At 44.2% G+C, this 19,323-nt stretch overlaps 1 protein-coding gene across 1 annotated transcript in view; it reads left to right on the forward strand.

Annotated features, from left to right (window-relative positions):
- Positions 1 to 19,323, forward strand: part of LOC139531575 (contactin-associated protein-like 2) — a 314,450-nt gene that overhangs the window by 78,812 nt on the left and 216,315 nt on the right. The window lies entirely within an intron of this gene.

A 19,323-nucleotide genomic window follows, 5' to 3' on the forward strand; every position in this document is an offset into this window, starting at 1 on the left:
AATTCAACCCGTTATTTCCTAGTGATTTCAACCATTAACCTTCTATAGGCATATAAAGACAGCAACCTGCTGAATTACCACCTAATGCCTCCCTCCTTTCTTCTTTCCAATCTACCCCCCCCCCTTTTTTACCTTTCCCTCTTCCCTCCGTTTTCGTATTCCTTATTAATGAGGCGTCTTCAATAGAGCCTAAGCCATTAATACTGCCAGAGTAGGGTTGAGTTTAAACTCCAGGTCAGGGAGGAGAGGAACAGAGAGAACGGGGAAAGAAAAGGTGAAGCTTTCACTGCTATATCTTTCTTTTTACTCTGCTTTGATCTCAAAGTTCAGGCTGCGTTGCATCAGTTGGTGCTGTAATAGCCAGGTAATCTCTCCTAGTGATGGCTGAGTGCTATTGGTCCAAGGTGTCCATCTGTTGAGTGAAAACCATGTACAGGAGCTGTCCAGGGTGCTGAACACGCTGACAGAGGAGCTGTCTGTGATCCTGATCACTCTGACAGAGGAGCTGTCCATGATCCTGATCACTCTGACAGAGGAGCTGTCTATGATCCTGATCACTCTGACAGAGGAGCTGTCCATGATCCTGATCACTCTGACAGAGGAGCTGTCCATGATCCTGATCACTCTGACAGAGGAGCTGTCCGTGATCCTGATCACGCTGACAGAGGAGCCGACTATGATCCTGATCACTCTGACAGAGGAGCTGTCCGTGATCCTGATCACGCTGACAGAGGAGCTGTCCATGATCCTGATCACTCTGACAGAGGAGCTGTCCATGATCCTGATCACTCTGACAGAGGAGCTGTCCGTGATCCTGATCACTCTGACAGAGGAGCTGTCCATGATCCTGATCACTCTGACAGAGGAGCTGTCTATGATCCTGATTACTCTGACAGAGGAGCTGTCTATGATCCTGATCACTCTGACAGAGGAGCTGTCTATGATCCTGATCACTCTGACAGAGGAGCTGTCCATGATCCTGATCACTCTGACAGAGGAGCTGTCCATGATCCTGATCACGCTGATAAAAGAGCTGTCCAGGGTGCTGAATACTCTGACAGAGGAACTGTTACACTGACAGAGATGACAGAGCAGATTTAAAATGTCACCACAGGAGTGAATAAAGGTGCTATGGAAAGTAGTTGTCTCTCCGCACAGGTTAGACTGAGTGTGAAGTATAATGTGTGTGTGTGTTTGCATTGCCCGTGTGTGTGTCTGTGTGTGTGTGTGTGTGTGTGTGTGTGTGTGTGTGTGTGTGTGTGTGTGTGTGTGTGTGTGTGTGTGTGTGTGTGTGTGTGTGTGTGTGTGTGTGTGTGTGTGTGTGTGTGTGTGTGTGTGTGTGTGGTTGTGTGTGTGTGTGTGTACGTGTGTACGTACAGTATGTGTGGTTGCATCTATATCAACAAGGGCCATGCCAGCCAGAGACAGAGCGAAGGGTGGCATTTCAGGTGACATTAACTGGGTCATTGTTTACAATAACTACAGACCTAACCTACTCAAACCCTGCTCAGCACATGTCTGATGTTGTATCCCTCTGGTTTCTGCTGAGGCTCAACACCTCCCTCTCTCAACACCTCCCTCTCTCAACTTCTCCCTCTCTCAACACCTCCCTCTCTCCCAACATCTCACTCTCTCTCTACACCTCCCTCTCTCTCTATATATCCCTCTCTCAACACCTCCCTCTCTCTACACCTCCCTCTCTCTCTATATCTCACTCTCTCAACACCTCCCTCTCTCAACACCTCCCTCTCAACACCTCCCTCTCTCAACTCCTCCCTCTCTCAACACCTCCCTCTCTCCCAACATCTCTCAACACCTCCCTCTCTACACATCCATCTCTCCCTACACCTCCCTCTCTCTACACCTCCCTCTCTCTCTACACCTCCCTGTCTCTACCCCTCCCTCTCTCCCAACACCTCACTCTCTCCCTATATCTCACTCTCTCTCTACAACTCCCTCTCTCTCTACACCCCCTCTCTCTACACCTCCCTCTCTCTACACCTCCCTCTCTCTCTACACCTTGCTCTCTCTCTACACCTCCCTCTGTCTACACCCCCCTCTCTGTCTACACCTCCCTCTCTCTCTACACCCCCCTCTTTCTACACCTCTCTCTCTCTCTACACCTCTCTCTCTCTCTACACCTCCCTCTCTCTACACCTCCCTTTATCGCCACACCTCCCTCTATCTCTACACCTCCCTCTCTACACCTCTCTCTCTCTATCACGCCCTTTACTCTTCTCCTATTTTTTTATTACATTCTGCATTTCACTTTCCCCCTTTAGTCTTCTCTTTCTTCTAAGTTTTAACTCCCTCCTTTTCTGTCTCTCTCGCTCTCTGTCTCTCTTTTCTCTCTCCATCTCTGTGGGTAGTAATATATTGTGACCTGTATGAAGTGGTGGATCACAAGTCAACAAATAGAAAGGCCAGTACCACTCAGACTCAATTTATTAACAGCCTGTTATTGGATCATCTCCCCAATTCATGAATAATGTGTGTGTGTGTTTGTGTGTGTGTTTGTGTGTGTGTTTGTGTGTGTGTGTGTCTGTGTGTTTGTGTGTGTGGTGTGTGAGAGAGAGATAGAGTACTTTCCCTTTTGTACTTTAACTATTTGCATATCATTACAACACTGTATATATAAATAATATGACATCTGAAATGTCTTTATTCTTTTGAAACTTTTGTGAGTGTAATGTTTACTGTTAATTTTACATTTAAAATGTTATTTTATTATCTATTTCACTTGCTTTGGCAATGTTTTCATATGTTTCCCATGCCAATAAAGCCTTTAAATTGAAATGGAATTGAGAGAGAGAGGTAAAGGGCAGTGTGAAAGGCAGCTGTTGAGAGGGGAGAGAAACTCAAGGATAGACTGCTTTGTGTTCCTACAGAGAGAAAATAACAGATTTATAGTCTCACTTAGACTTAGAACATCCAATTACATTTTTTTTAAATAAAAACAAGTGTGATTTTGAGTGTGAAAGCTTGAAAATACTATAAAAACAGAAAAAGTTTTCAAGTCCAACGTCAGTAACGATGGTTTTGGGAAACAGTTCAGAGAGTTAACGATGCTCCTACGAAGGGTTTAACGATGAACTTTGCCTTCAGATGCTTTTGGGAAACCGGGCCCAGGTCATTATCGCCGCGCAGCGGTGAAATACTGGTGCGACCAAATCATGTGCTGGTGCCATCAACTAGATCCCTGATGCCTACTGTATGAGGGACAATGTTTCTTAAATGTGCTATAGAAACCAACACCTGTCTAGGCAGCTGTCTCTCTCATGGGAGCGTCTTCCCAGCAATCCAAAATAGGTTTTGTGAAGGTTCCCAGAACATTCGTTAGGTCGCGGAAAATGTTGTCATAACACAAAACCTGTCCAGTCGTGGTGATGATTATATAATGTTTGTATAAAACAAGAACGTTCCTAGAGCAGATGTATTCTGTTCTTTAAATGTTCCCAGAATGTTTCATCACGTTGTGGGAACAGTCTGGTGGGAACATTGTGGGGACATCACAAAAGATACGTTCTCAAAACAAAGAAACTGTCCTGTTGTGCGGATGATTCTAAAATGTTTATTTTAGGGTGCAAAAAACACTCACCTGATGTTACAAATACGTTTCCGGAACACATTTCGTCTGTTCTTTAAAGATTCCCAGAATGTATCATTAGGTTGTGTGGTGGGAACATTGTGGGGACATCACAAAAGGATTTTCTTTCTTCCTCACGTGTTGAAAGTCTTATCAAATGTGATTTTAGTTGGATAGAACTTCCTGTAAATAACGAGCTTCCTGTAAATAACATGCTTCCTGTAAATAACATGCTTCCTGTAAATAACATTCTTCCTGTAAATAACATGCTTCCTGTAAGTAACATGCTTCTTAAATACAGACTCAGAAACTTCAAACTAAAGAAGATTTTTTTTTAACCTTTTCTCAATTTCAAAATGACATTCCATAAGACTGAAGAAAGAAAATCATAAAATACAGTGTTACAAATACACAGCATATATAGAGGATGGGACATTTTTTAACTGTCCTGTGTCCTGTGTCCTGATATTTGCCACTTCAGTTGTCTCCTGGTGGTACAGCGGGTTAATGATCTGGCTACAGAACTAAATGTTGCAGGTTCAAACCCCACAAGGGCACCTTGTCAACATATGAAGTGTACAACTATATAGTTGTGTATGTATGTTTTAATGCTGTTCAAATGTCCTGTGAATTTATTTAAAATGCCTTGTATCACCTACAATGCAGTCCTCAGGTGTGAATTGCCATGACATCTGCAGAGAAAATAATGAACATCTATTCCAATCTGCTTTGATGGAGCTACAAATGTACATGCTGAGAATGTTGTGGAAATATTTTCCACATGTACTGAGGACCTCAAAGACAAGGTAAAATATATGGAAATGTCTGCTGTATCCAAAACCAACTGATTGCAGCATTAGATCAAACATGGAGGAAGGAAGAGAAGGTAAGGAACTTGTCTGTCAGGCTTGAATTAAAGAACTAAATAGAATTTTAAAAATGTGCTAAATAAAAAAGAACACCAGTTTCATTTAAGGACCAAAAAATGGACAAAGGAGCCATACAGGTTGACAGACGAGCCATACAGGTTGACAGACGAGCCATACAGGTTGACAGACGAGCCATACAGGTTGACAGACGAGCCATACAGGTTGACAGACGAGCCATATAGGTTGACAGACGAGCCATACAGATTGACAGACGAGCCATACAGGTTGACAGACGAGCCATACAGGTTGACAGACGAGTCATACAGGTTGACAGACGAGCCATACAGGTTGACAGATGAGCCATACAGGTTGACAGACAAGCCATACAGGTTGACAGACGAGCCATACAGATTGACAGACGAGCCATACAGGTTGACAGACGAGCCATACAGGTTGACAGACGAGCCATACAGGTTGACAGACGAGCCATACAGGTTGACAGACGAGCCATACAGGTTGACAGACGAGCCATACAGGTTGACAGACAAGCCATACAGGTTGACAGACGAGCCATACAGGTTGACAGACGAGCCATACAGGTTGACAGACGAGCCATACAGGTTGACAGACAAGCCATATAGGTTGACAGACGAGCCATATAGGTTGACAGACGAGCCATACAGGTTGACAGACGAGCCATACAGGTTGACAGACGAGCCATACAGGTTGACAGACGAGCCATACAGGTTGACAGACGAGCCATACATGGTTGCAAAATACAGGTTGCTAAATAGTTGGGAAGAGCTATTTGATGTACCAATTCCAAGAGACACGATCACTAGATCATTTGTTTTGGTACTGCCCATATGTAGTTCCTTTTTGGTCGCAGGTTCAGGAACGCCTGAAAGATTACAACATTTACTTGAAGCTATCTCTGCAAATAGCACTGCTGGGTGACCTGAAAAGCCATAGTCAATCAATCAACATCAATGGAATGTTTTGTGCACCCTGATACAAACAATAGCTTAATGTCAGCACAGCTGGACAGTTTTTTGGGAACATATCTCTTGTCATGTCCCCACAATGTTCTTTCAATGTAGAGAAATGTTCTTGGAACCGTTAAAGAACAGACTAAATGTGTTCTTGGAACCGTTAAAGAACAGACTAAATGTGTTCTTGGAACCGTTAAAGAACAGACTAAATGTGTTCTTGGAACCGTTAAAGAACAGACTAAATGTGTTCTTGGAACCGTTAAAGAACAGACTAAATGTGTTCTTGGAACCGTTAAAGAACAGACTAAATGTGTTCTTGGAACCGTTAAAGAACAGACTAAATGTTGTTCTTGGAACCGTTAAAGAACAGACTAAATGTGTTCTTGGAACCGTTAAAGAACAGACTAAATGTGTTCTGGACCGTTAGCAGAAATGTGTTCTTGGAACCGTTAAAGAACAGACTAAATGTGTTCTGGGAACCGTTAAAGAACAGACTAAATGTGTTCTTGGAACCGTTAAAGAACAGACTAAATGTGTTCTTGGAACCGTTAAAGAACAGACTAAATGTGTTCTGGGAACCGTTAAAGAACAGACTAAATGTGTTCTGGGAACCGTTAAAGAACAGACTAAATGTGTTCTGGGAACGTTCCGGTGATTGTTCTTTGCACCCTAAAAGAAACAGGAGAATCATCCTCACAACTGGAAGGTGTTTGTGTTTTGGCAACATACTGTATCTTTTGTCCCCACATTATTCCCACCAGACTGTTCCCACAACCTAATGAAACATTCTGCGAACCTATAAAGAGCGGATTAAACGTGTTATAGGAACATTCTAGCAACATCAAGCCAATTTTTTATGCAAACATGCAAACTTTTGGGGAATGTTCTGAGGTTTTGTCACAGATGTTGTGAACAACATTTTAGGGAATGTTTGGAGAATATGTCAAGGATATTTCATCTAAAACATTTTTTGATAAATACATAGATTTGATCAAAAAAATTCTCTCATTGGGATGATGTCATCCTAATGTTAGATAAATCACTAACTACAACTTAATGGTAACCTTATGTTCTGGGAATGTTCCACATCTGTCTGGAACACCAGGGATTTGAACCGGCTGAACTCTAGTCTGTGATCAATCCCGAAACCACTACTCCACACATCTACCTGGGAGCTTACACACACACACACACACACACACACACACACACACACACACACACACACACACACACACACACACACACACACACACACACACACACACACACACACACACACACACACACACACACACACACACACACACACACACACACACACACACACACACACACACACACAGTACCTGTTTAGCAGTCAGTAGGCTGTGAGGGGAGTTTGTTACTTTCTATGCAACCTTTCATGACATTTTAAATCCACTCCTGTCACTTCTCTGTCTGGCTGTCTGTCTGTCTGTCTGTCTGTCTGTCTGCTGAACAGGAGAGATAGACGGAGAGGAAAAAAGATAGAGAAGTGGAGTGAATGAAAGAGAAATAGGGTGGAGAGAAACTGATATGTGAAAGAGAAAGAGAGAATAGCCACTTTAATAACTACCTACATGACACCGGTGCCCCTGCACATTGACACATTGACTCTGTACCGGTTCCCCCTGTATAAAGCCCCGCTATTGTTATTTACTGCTGTAATTTCATTATTTGTTATCTCCTACTTTTTTAGGGATTTTCTTAAAACTGCATTGTTGGTTAAGGGCTTGTAAGTAAGCATTTCACGGTAAGGTCTACACCTGTTGTATTCGGCGCATGTGACTAATAACATTTGATTTTATTTGAAGACTGATTGCCCAAGGCAAGAACACAGCACCCCTCAGTAAAGGGCAGAAACAGGAAGAGGGAACACAGCACCCCTCAGTAAAGGGCAGAATCAGGAAGAGGGAACACAGCACCCCTCAGTAAAGGGCAGAGACAGGAAGAGGGAACACAGCACCCCTCAGTAAAGGGCAGAGACAGGAAGAGGGAACACAGCACCCCTCAGTAAAGGGCAGAGACAGGAAGAGGGAACACAGCACCCCTCAGTAAAGGGCAGAAATCAGGAAGAGGGAACACAGCACCCCTCAGTAAAGGGCAGAAACAGGAAGAGGGAACACAGCACCCCTCAGTAAAGGGCAGAGACAGGAAGAGGGAACACAGCACCCCTCAGTAAAGGGCAGAGACAGGAAGAGGGAACACAGCACCCCTCAGTAAAGGGCAGAAACAGGAAGAGGGAACACAGCACCCCTCAGTAAAGGGCAGAGACAGGAAGAGGGAACACAGCACCCCTCAATAAAGGGCAGAGACAGGAAGAGGGAACGCAGGAGCCCTCATTAAAGGGCAGAGACAGGAAGAGGGAACACAGGAGCCCTCATTAAAGGGCAGAGACAGGAAGAGGGAACACAGGAGCCCTCATTAAAGGGCAGAGACAGGAAGAGGGAACACAGCACCCCTCAATAAAGGGCAGAGACAGGAAGAGGGAACACAGGAGCCCTCATTAAAGGGCAGAGACAGGAAGAGGGAACACAGCACTTCTCAGTAAAGGGCAGAGACAGGAAGAGGGAACACAGCACCCCTCAGTAAAGGGCAGAGACAGGAAGAGGGAACACAGGACCCCTCAGTAAAGGGCAGAAACAGGAAGAGGGAACACAGCACCCCTCAGTAAAGGTCAGAGACTGGACGAGGGAACACAGGACCCCTCATTAATTTGCAGAGAGAGGAAGAGGGAACACAGCACCCCTCAGTAAAGGGCAGAGACAGGAAGAGGGAACACAGGACCCCTCAGTAAAGGGCAGAAACAGGAAGAGGGAACACAGCACCCCTCAGTAAAGGGCAGAGACAGGAAGAGGGAACACAGCACCCCTCAATAAAGGGCAGAGACAGGAAGAGGGAACGCAGGAGCCCTCATTAAAGGGCAGAGACAGGAAGAGGGAACACAGGAGCCCTCATTAAAGGGCAGAGACAGGAAGAGGGAACACAGGAGCCCTCATTAAAGGGCAGAGACAGGAAGAGGGAACACAGCACCCCTCAATAAAGGGCAGAGACAGGAAGAGGGAACACAGGAGCCCTCATTAAAGGGCAGAGACAGGAAGAGGGAACACAGCACTTCTCAGTAAAGGGCAGAGACAGGAAGAGGGAACACAGCACCCCTCAGTAAAGGGCAGAGACAGGAAGAGGGAACACAGCACCCCTCAGTAAAGGGCAGAAACAGGAAGAGGGAACACAGCACCCCTCAGTAAAGGTCAGAGACTGGAAGAGGGAACACAGCACCCCTCATTAATTTGCAGAGAGAGGAAGAGGGAACACAGCACCCCTCAGTAAAGGGCAGAGACAGGAAGAGGGAACACAGCACCCCTCAGTAAAGGGCAGAGACAGGAAGAGGGAACACAGCACCCCTCAGTAAAGGGCAGAGACAGGAAGAGGGAACACAGCACCCCTCAGTAAAGGGCAGAGACAGGAAGAGGGAACACAGCACCCCTCAGTAAAGGGCAGAGACAGGAAGAGGGAACACAGCACCCCTCAGTAAAGGGCAGAGACAGGAAGAGGGAACACAGCACCCCTCAGTAAAGGGCAGAGACAGGAAGAGGGAACACAGCACCCCTCAGTAAAGGGCAGAGACAGGAAGAAGGAACACAGCACCCCTCAGTAAAGGGCAGAGACAGGAAGAGGGAACACAGCACCCCTCATTAATTTGCAGAGAGAGGAAGAGGGAACACAGCACCCCTCAGTAAAGGGCAGAGACAGGAAGAGGGAACACAGGACCCCTCAGTAAAGGGCAGAGACAGGAAGAGGGAACACAGCACCCCTCAGTAAAGGGCAGAGACAGGAAGAGGGAACACAGCACCCCTCAGTAAAGGGCAGAGACAGGAAGAGGGAACACAGGACCCCTCAGTAAAGGGCAGAGACAGGAAGAGGGAACACAGCACCCCTCAGTAAAGGGCAGAGACAGGAAGAGGGAACACAGGACCCCTCAGTAAAGGGCAGAGACAGGAAGAGGGAACACAGGAGCCCTCATTAATTTGCAGAGAGAGGAAGAGGGACACCAAAGGTTGAAGCGGTTGCCAGTCTGTCCATGACACCGGCTAAGGAGAAAATGTCACAGGGATGTGATACGTCATCCTGTTCCTGGTACAACGTGTGTTATTCACTCCTGTTCCTTCTAATCTGTCATTAATGTGATTCATCACTAAATGAATGAGACAAACTGACACCAATATAAATCTACCAGATCCGTCAAGTGGTTTCTGTATGGAAGTGGTGCTGAGAGAGGTCGTACTGAGTTGTTGTCTGCCAAAAGACAAAAAATGTAGAAATGTCAGATCTCCATATAAAGGATAAAGGAATGGAGGAAAGAAAAGGTTGATGGTTGGTTCGCTCTCTTGGATCTTTCTGTTCTCTAACTCTTGATGCGATGACATTTTAATGCTTAGAAGGACAATTTAAACTACAGGCAGCAGAGAAGACTGTGTGTGTGTGTGTGTGTGTGTGTGCGTGCGTGCGTGCGTGCGTGCGCATGTATATAAACTCTGCAAAAAAATAAACGTCCTCTCACTGTCAACTGCGTTTATTTTCAGCAAACTTAACATGTGTAAATATTTGTATGAACATAACAAGATTCAACAACTGAACAAGTTCCACAGACATGTGACTAACAGAAAGTGAATTTATTTTATCTTTATTTAACTTGGCAAGTCAGTTAAGAACAAATTCTTATTTTCAATGACGACCTAGGAACAGTGGGTTAACTGCCTTATTCAGGGGCAGAAAGACAGATTTGTACCTTGTCAGCTCGGAGATTTGAACTTGCAACCTTGCGGTTGCTAGTCCAACGCTCTAACCACTAGGCTAAGCTAGTAGTTTTTCCCTGAACAAAATGGGGGTCAAAATCAAAAGTAACAGTCAGTATCTGGTGTGGCCACCAGCTGCATTAAGTACTGCAGTGCATCTCCTCCTCATGGACTGCACCAGATTTCCTCCCGACTGTATGTAATAAAACCTAAGATTACCTGGGGTACTAATATAAGAAATAACACGTAAAAAAACAAAATACTGCATTGTTTCCTAGGAACGCGAAGCGAGGCGGCCATCTCTGTCGGCGCCGGAATTAATCTCGGAGCGTGGTGTCAGGAAAATAACATCACACTCAACGTCAACAAAACAAAGGAGATGATCGTGGACTTCAGGAAACAGCAGAGGGAGCACCCCCCTATCCACATCAACGGGACAGCAGTGGAGAGGGTAGTAAGTTATAAGTTCCTCGGCGTACACATCACGGACAAACTGAATTGGTCCACCCACACAGACAGCGTGGTGAAGAAGGAGCAGCAGCGCCTCTTCAACCTCAGGAGGCTGAAGAAATTCGGCTTGTCACCAAAAGCACTCACAAAGTTTTACAGATGCACAATCGAGAGCATCCTGTCGGGCTGTATCACCGCCTGGTACGGCAACTGCTCCGCCCACAACCGTAAGGCTCTCCAGAGGGTAGTGAGGTCTGCACAACGCATCACCGGGGGCAAACTACCTGCCCTCCTGGACATCTACACCACCCGATGTCACAGGAAGGCCATAAAGATCATCAAGGACAACAACCACCTGAGCCACTGCCTGTTCCCCCCGCTATCATCCAGAAGGCGAGGTCAGTACAGGTGCATCAAAGCGGGGACCGAGAGACTGAAAAACTGTTTCTATCTCAAGCCCATCAGACTGTTAAACAGCCACCACTAACATTGAGTGGCTGCTGCCAACACACTGACTCAACTCCAGCCACTTCAACAATGTATATACTGTACTCGATACCATGTACTGCATCTTGCCTATGCCGTTCTGTACCATCACTCATTCGTATATTTTTATGTACAAATTCTTCATTCCTTTACACTTATGTGTATAAGGTAGTTGTTGTGAAATTGATAGGTTAGATTACTCGTTGGTTATTACTGCATTGTCGGAACTAGAAGCACAAGCATTTCGATACACTCGCATTAACATCTGCTAACCATGTGTATGTGACAAATACAATTTGATTTGAGATTTGCCCGTTCTTGCTGTGAGATGTTACCCCAGTCTTCCACCAAGGCACCTGCAAGTTCCCAGACATTTCTGGGGGGAATGGCCCTAGCCGTCACCCTCCGATCCAACAGGTTCCATATATGCTCAATGGGATTGAGATCCGGGCTCTTCGCTGGCCATGGCAGAATGAGCAGTATGGCTGGTGGCATTGTCATGCTGGAGGGTCATGTCAGGATTATCCTGCAGGAAGGGTACCACATGAGGGAGGAGGATGTCTTCCCTGTAACGCACAGCATTGAGATTGCCTGCAATGACATCAAGCTCAGTCCGATGATGCTGTGACACACTGCCCCAGACCATGACGGACGGACCCTCCACCTCCAAATCGATCCCGCTCCAGAGTACAGCCATCGGTGTAACGCTCATTCCTTCGACGATAAACGCGAATCCGACCATCACCCCTGGTGGGACAAAACCGCGATTCGTCAGTGAAGAGCACTTTTTGCCATTCCTGTCTGGTCCAGCGACGGTGGGTTTGTGCCTATAGGCGACGTTGTTGCCAGTGATGTCTGGTGAGGACCTGCCTTACAACAGGCCTACAAGCCAGTCCAGCCTCTCTCAGCAGTCTCTCTCAGCAATCCAGCCTCTCTCAGCAGTCCAGCCTCTCTCAGCCTATTGCAGACAGTCTGCGCTCTGATGCAGGGATTGTGCATTCCTGGTGTAACTCAGGCAGTTGTTGTTGCCATCCTGTACTTGTCCCGCAGGTGTGATGTTCGGATATACCAATCCTGTGCAGGTGTTGTTACACGTGGTCTGCCACTGCGAGGACGATCAGCTGTCCGTCCTGTCTCCCTGTAGCGCTGTCTTAGGCGTCTCACAGTACAGACATTGCAATTTATTGCCCTGGCCACATCTGCAGTCCTTATGCCTCCTTGCAGCATGCCTAAGGCACGTTCACGCAGATGAGCAGGGTCCCTGGGCATCTTTCTTTTGGTGTTTTTCAGAGTCAGTAGAAAGGCCTCTTTAGTGTCCTAAGTTTTCATAACTGTGACCTTAATTGCCTACCGTCTGTAAGCTGTTAGTGTCTTAACGACCGTTCCACAGGTGCATGTTCATTAATTGTTTATGGTTAATTGAGCAAGCATGGGAAACAGCGTTTAAACCCTTTACAATGAAGATATGTGAAGTTATTTGGATTTTGAAGAATTCATTTTGAAAAACAGGGTCCTGAAAAAGGGACGTTTCTTTTTTTGCTGAGTTTATGTACGTGCCTGTGTGCATAATAACCAGGAAAAATAGCACCGTGAACTTTTCCAGACACTTTGTGTAATAGGGCACCGGTAATCCACTAGGATTTCCACTAAGGACATCATCAGCCAATAATTCATTAAGTTGGTAATCAGTATACAGTATCAACACATTCATATAGTCTCATTCTCCATACACTTCCACAAGCTAATAATAAATAAAGGTCTGTGAAGTCACACAGGGTGGGGTATTTATCCATAGGCGATTATGGATGTGTGTGCTCACACACACACACACACACACACACACACACACACACACACACACACACACACACACACACACACACACACACACACACACACACACACACACACACACACACACACACACACACACACACACACACACACACACACATACACACACACACACACACACACACGAACACACAAGTGCATGCACATACATTCACACCTCTTTGTAAAGAAGAAAGGACCCAGAGCAGTCCTGAGGGGGGTTTGTTAGCTTAATTAGTCAGACATTGTAGTGTGAACTGTTGAAGAGAAGGTTTAAGGGTCTAGTGTTGAAGAGATGGAAGCTGAAACACTACTGGATGTCGTCTGGATAAAACTCTGAGGGCAGCCCAGAGAGTAGATCCTCTCTCACTCTCTCTAGCTCTATCCATCCTTCTTCATCTCTCTCTCCTTTACTCTCTCAATATACTCTCTCTCTCTCTCTCTCTCTCTCTCTCTCTCTCTCTGTGTGTATTTTGTGCGTGTGTGCATAAATATGTATTTAGTAGAGGTCGACTGATTAATCGGAATGGCCGATTAATTAGGGCCGATTTCAAGTTTTCATAACAATCGGTAATCGGAAGTTTTGGACACCGATCATGGCCGATTACATTGCACTCCACGGGGAGACTGCATGGCAGGCTGACTACCTGTTATGCGAGTGCAGCAAGGAGGCAAGGTAAGGTGCTAGCTAGCGTTAAACTTATCTTATAAAAAACAATCAATCTTAACATAATCACTAGATAAATACACATGGTTGATGATTTTACTAGTCTATCTAGCTTGTCCTGCGTTGCATATAATCGATGCGTTGCCTGTTAATTTATCATTGAATCATAGCCTACTTTGCCAAACGGGTGATTTATCAACAACAAAAAAGCACTGTCGTTACACCACTGTGTACCTAACCAGAAACAATGCCTTTCTAAAAATCAATACACAAGTATATCTTTTTAAACCTGCATATTTAGTTAATTTTGCCTGCGAACATTGTGTCACTTATCTTGCGTTCTGTGCAACAGAGTCAGGGTAACGTTATATGCAGCAGTTTGGGCCGCCTGGCTCGTTGCGAACTGTGTGAAGACTATTTCTTCCTAACAAAGACAGCCAACTTCGCCAAACGGGCGACAAAAGTGCATTTGCGAAAAGTGCATTTGCAAAAATGCATTTGCGAAAAAAGCACAATCGTTGCACAAATGTACCTAACCATAAACATCAATGCCTTTCTTAAAATCAATACACAGAAGTATATTTTTTTAAACATGCATATTTAGTTCAAATAAATTAATGTTAGCAGGAAATATTAAACTAGGGAAATTGTGTCACTTATCTTGCGTTCATTGAGTCCTTGCTCAGAACAACTTTGAAGAATCTCTTGAACACTTTTTTGGTTACTACCTGATTCCATATGTGTTATTTCATAGTTTTGATGTCTTATTAGTCTACAATGTAGAAAATATTTTTTTTTAATAAAGAAAACCCTGGAATGAATAGGTGTGTCAAAACTTTTGACTGATACTGTATAATATATATATATATGTGATCATACTTGACTACTTTTATTCACACATGCGAGTGAAATGGGAGGGCTGGTACAATGGGAGGGCTGGTACAATGGGAGGGCTGGTACAATGGGAGGGCTGGTGAAATGGGAGGGCTGGTACAATGGGAGGGCTGGTACAATGAGAGGGCTGGTGAAATGGGAGGGCTGGTACAATGAGAGGGCTGGTACAATGGGAGGGCTGGTACAATGAGAGGGCTGGTGAAATGGGAGGGCTGGTACAATGAGAGGGCTGGTACAATGAGAGGGCTGGTACAATGGGAGGGCTGGTACAATGGGAGGGCTGGTGAAATGGGAGGGCTGGTACAATGGGAGGGCTGGTACAATGGGAGGGCTGGTGAAATGGGAGGGCTGGTACAATGGGAGGGCTATACAATGGGAGGGCTGGTACAATGGGAGGGCTGTACAATGGGAGGGCTGTACAATGGGAGGGCTGGTACAATGGGAGGGCTGGTGAAATGGGAGGGCTGGTACAATGGGAGGGCTGGTGAAATGGGAGGGCTGGTACAATGGGAGGGCTGGTACAATGGGAGGGCTGGTACAATGGGAGGGCTGGTACAATGGGAGGGCTGGTACAATGGGAGGGCTGGTACAATGGACATCTTACCCTCCAATGCCAAAATCTACCTGCATGTGGCTGTTGGCGGGTGTTCATGTTATGCCCTGGATCCAGGGATGCTGTTAAAGGGGCAATTAGGAATGTATATGATAAACCATGCACACACACACACACACATACACACACACTCACACACATTCATACACGCACACACTAGGGGCCGTATGTAATGGGGTATTAATGTAATCTAATGACCACTTTGAGCTCTGCAGGAGAAAATCAATCCGTCAAGAAGCTGTGGTCAGATGTTAAAGGAGAGACAGAGTGACGTACAGCCGTACATATTACATGACATGATGTCTGTGCTCCCCATGGCTGCTGACTGCTAGTCAGTCAGTACAGATAACTCTATATGTTTCCCAATAGATTATTCCATTGACTTGCCAAAAATGATACTGAAGTCAAGGTCTGGAAACTGTTTGAGTTGTAGAACGTTGATTGGTGCCATGCTGGCAGTGGACGCTTTGAAACCATTTCTCTACACTGAGTTATAAATAAAGAACAAAGCTCTGTGTTTTTCCCATCCAGGCCAAGGTAAATGTGATGAATTCATTGCTCATGTTTTTTTTTATCAGTCTACACGTTTCCTGTCTTGTTGTACAAGGGCATGTTGTTTCTTGTATTCTGTGTATTAATTGATTGGGTTCCAGTTAGGTTGTCACAGAGCTCAGGTAGAGAGTGTCGTTGAGAAGCTAGCTACACTCTGTGCTTTCTGAGTAATATGGAAAGGTTTTATCGCTATTTCCAATCCTATTCATGTTAAACAAGCCTTACAGTATTTAACCCATCATGTGCTGGGCTTCCCTCGTTATCTCTCTCTCAATTCAATTCAATTCAAGGGGCTTTATTGTTAACATTGCCAAAGCAAGTGAGGTAGATAATATACAAAAGTGAAATAAACAATAAAAATGAACAGAAGTTCCAAAAGAATAAAGACATTACAAATCTCTCTCTCGATCTCTATCCATCCTTCTTCATCTCTCTCCTTTACTCTCTCTCTCTGTCTCTCCCTCTCTCTCCTTCTCTCTCTCCCCTCTCTCTCGATCTCTATCCATCCTTCTTCATCTCTCTCCTTTACTCTGTCTCTCTCTCTCTCAATCTCAATCTCTCTCCTCTCTCTCTCTCTCTCTCTGTTAACACTATAGACTTTGCTTTATTCATGGTCTCCTTTGTGTTCCTTGACTCTAAACTAACACAAAACACCTGTCAGTAATCGTTAGGCTGTAGAACCTTCCGCTACAATTACTTTGATTAGACTTCAGTCACCCACTACACAAACACTAACTACCTGAAATGACTCATTTAGAAAGCAGCCTTTTCTCTCCATCTCTCCATTTTCTCGTTAAGCTCTGTGGGCGTCTAGTTAGTGTGCTGAGATGCATTTCTCCAGGAAAGGCCTACTTTCCCTCTCTTCTGGTCTTCTCTCTCTTTCTTTCTTTTGTTCTTTCTTTTTTTAGTTATCTCTCTTTCATTCTCTTTCCCTCTCTCTCTCGCTCTTCTCCTCTCACTTTCAATTCAATTCAAGGGGCTTTATTGGCATGGGAAACATGTGTTAACATTGCCAAAGCAAGTGAGGTAGATAATAAACAAAAGTGAAATAAACGATCAAAATGAACAGTAAACATTACACTCACAGAAGTTTCAAAAGAATAAAGACATTACAAATGTCATATTATGTATATATACAGTGTTGTAACCATGTACAAATGGTTAAAGTACAAAAGGGAAAATAAATAAGCATAATTATGGGTTGTATTTACAATGGTGTTTGTTCTTCACTGGTTGCCCTTTTCTTGTGGCAACAGGTCACAAATCTTGCTGCTGTGATGGCACACTGTGGTATTTCACCCAGTAGATATGGGAGTTTATCAAAATCGGGTTTGTTTTCAAATTCTTTGATGATTTGTGTATTCTGAGGGAAATATGTGTCTCTAATATGGTCATACATTTGGCAGGAGGTTAGGAAGTGCAGCTCAGTTTCCACCTCATTTGTGGGCAGTTTGCACATAGCCTGTCTTCTCTTGAGAGCCAGGTCTGCCTCAAGGCTATGCTCATTGAGTCTGTACATAGTCAAAGCTTTCTTTAAGTTTGGGTCAGTCACAGTGGTCAGGTATTCTGCCACTGTGTACTCTCTGTTTAGTGCCACATAGCATTCTAGTTTGCACAGTTTTTCTGTTAATTCTTTCCAATGTGCCAATTAATTATCTTTTTGTTTTCTCTCTCTCTCTCCCCCTCTATCTATCTATCTGTCTGTCTATCTGTCTGTCTGTCTGTCTGTCTGTCTGTCTGTCTGTCTGTCTGTCTGTCTGTCTGTCTGTCTGTCTGTCTGTCTGTCTGTCTGTCTGTCTGTCTGTCTGTCTGTCTCTCTCTCTATCTCTCTATCTCTCTATCTCTCTATCTCTCTGTCTCTGTCTCTCTGTCTCTCTGTCTCTCTGTCTCTCTGTCTCTCTCTCTATCTCTCTCTCTCTCTCTCTCTCTCTCTCTCTCTCTCTCTCTCTCTCTCTCTCTCTCTCTCTCTCTCTCTCTCCCTCTCCCCCTCTGTCTGTCTGTCTGTCTGTCTGTCTGTCTGTCTGTCTGTCTGTCTGTCTGTCTGTCTGTCTGTCTGTCTGTCTGTCTGTCTGTCTGTCTGTCTGTCTCTCTCTCTCTCTCTCTCTCTCTCTCTCTCTCTGTCTCTGTCTCTGTCTCTGTCTCTGTCTCTGTGTCTCTGTCTCTGTCTCTGTCTCTCTCTCTCTGTCTCTCTCTCTATCTCTCTCTGTCTCTCTCTCTCTCTCGCTCTCTCTCGCTCTATCCATCCTTCTTCATCTCTCTCTCCTTTACTCTCTCTCTCTCTCTCGCTCTATCTCTCTCTCTCTCTCTATCTCTCTCAATTCAATTCAATTGACTTTATTGACATGGCAAGTTCATTATTACTTACATTGTCAAAGTATACGTATCGAAAATATAAATAAAATATATATGTATATATATATAAAATATATATATATATTTATATATAAAATATATATATATATTTATATATAAATAAATGGTGGGACCAACAGCAATAATAATAGTAGTAGTGGACATGGGATTATCATTAACAACAACTACAACAACAATAAATCAAATCAAATCAAATTTAATTTGTCACATACACATGGTTAGCAGATGTTAATGCGAGTGTAGCGAAATGCTTGTGCTTCTAGTTCCGACAATGCAGTAATAACCAACGAGTAATCTAACCTAACAATTCCACAACTACTACCTTATACACACAAGTGTAAAGGGATAAAGAATATGTACATAAAGATATATGAATGAGTGATGGTACAGAACGGCATAGGCAAGATGCAGTAGATGGTATAGAGTAAAGTATATACATATGAGAGGAGTAATGTAGGGTATATAAACATAAAGTGGCATAGTTTAAAGTGGCTAGTGATACATGTATTACATAAAGATGGCAAGATGCTGTAGATGATATAGAGTACAGTATATACATATACATATGAGATGAGTAATGTAGGGTATGTAAACATTATATTAAGTGGCATTGTTTAAAGTGGCTAGTGATACATTTTTACATACATTTCCATCAATTCCCATTATTAAAGTGGCTGTTCTAATTGTTGTTCTCAATATTAATCAGAACAACAATACATTAAAGCAATGGTAGTAGACCAGTGTCAACATGACTGAGAAGACACATGACATGGTATGAAAGGCAAAACAAAACAAGATGGTTAATATTATCGACATTACATTGCACTTTTCAGTGGCTGTCCCTCAGGTTGTGGCAGGAGGACACATAGTTGGCTGCCAAAACTGCACATTTTGGCTTTTCACCCAATAAATATTAGATTTTTTCTTCATCTTTTATAGTTTCAAATTCTTTGTATTGAATTATAATTTTGGGAAAGAAATATTCTCTTAGGTCTGAGTATTTGTCACAGTGTAATAGGAAATGCAGTTCTGTCTCTACCTCTCCCCTGGAGCAGAGTGAGCACAGCCTGTCCTCTCTGGGCAGCCAGGTTTGTCTGTGATGACCGGTCTCTATAGCCAGACTGTGCTCACTGAGTCTGTATCTAGTCAATGTTTTCCTCGGTTTTCTATCAGTCACAGTGGTCAGATAGT

Source organism: Salvelinus alpinus, chromosome 10, assembly GCF_045679555.1.
Source record: "Salvelinus alpinus chromosome 10, SLU_Salpinus.1, whole genome shotgun sequence".
Lineage (NCBI taxonomy): Eukaryota > Metazoa > Chordata > Actinopteri > Salmoniformes > Salmonidae > Salvelinus > Salvelinus alpinus.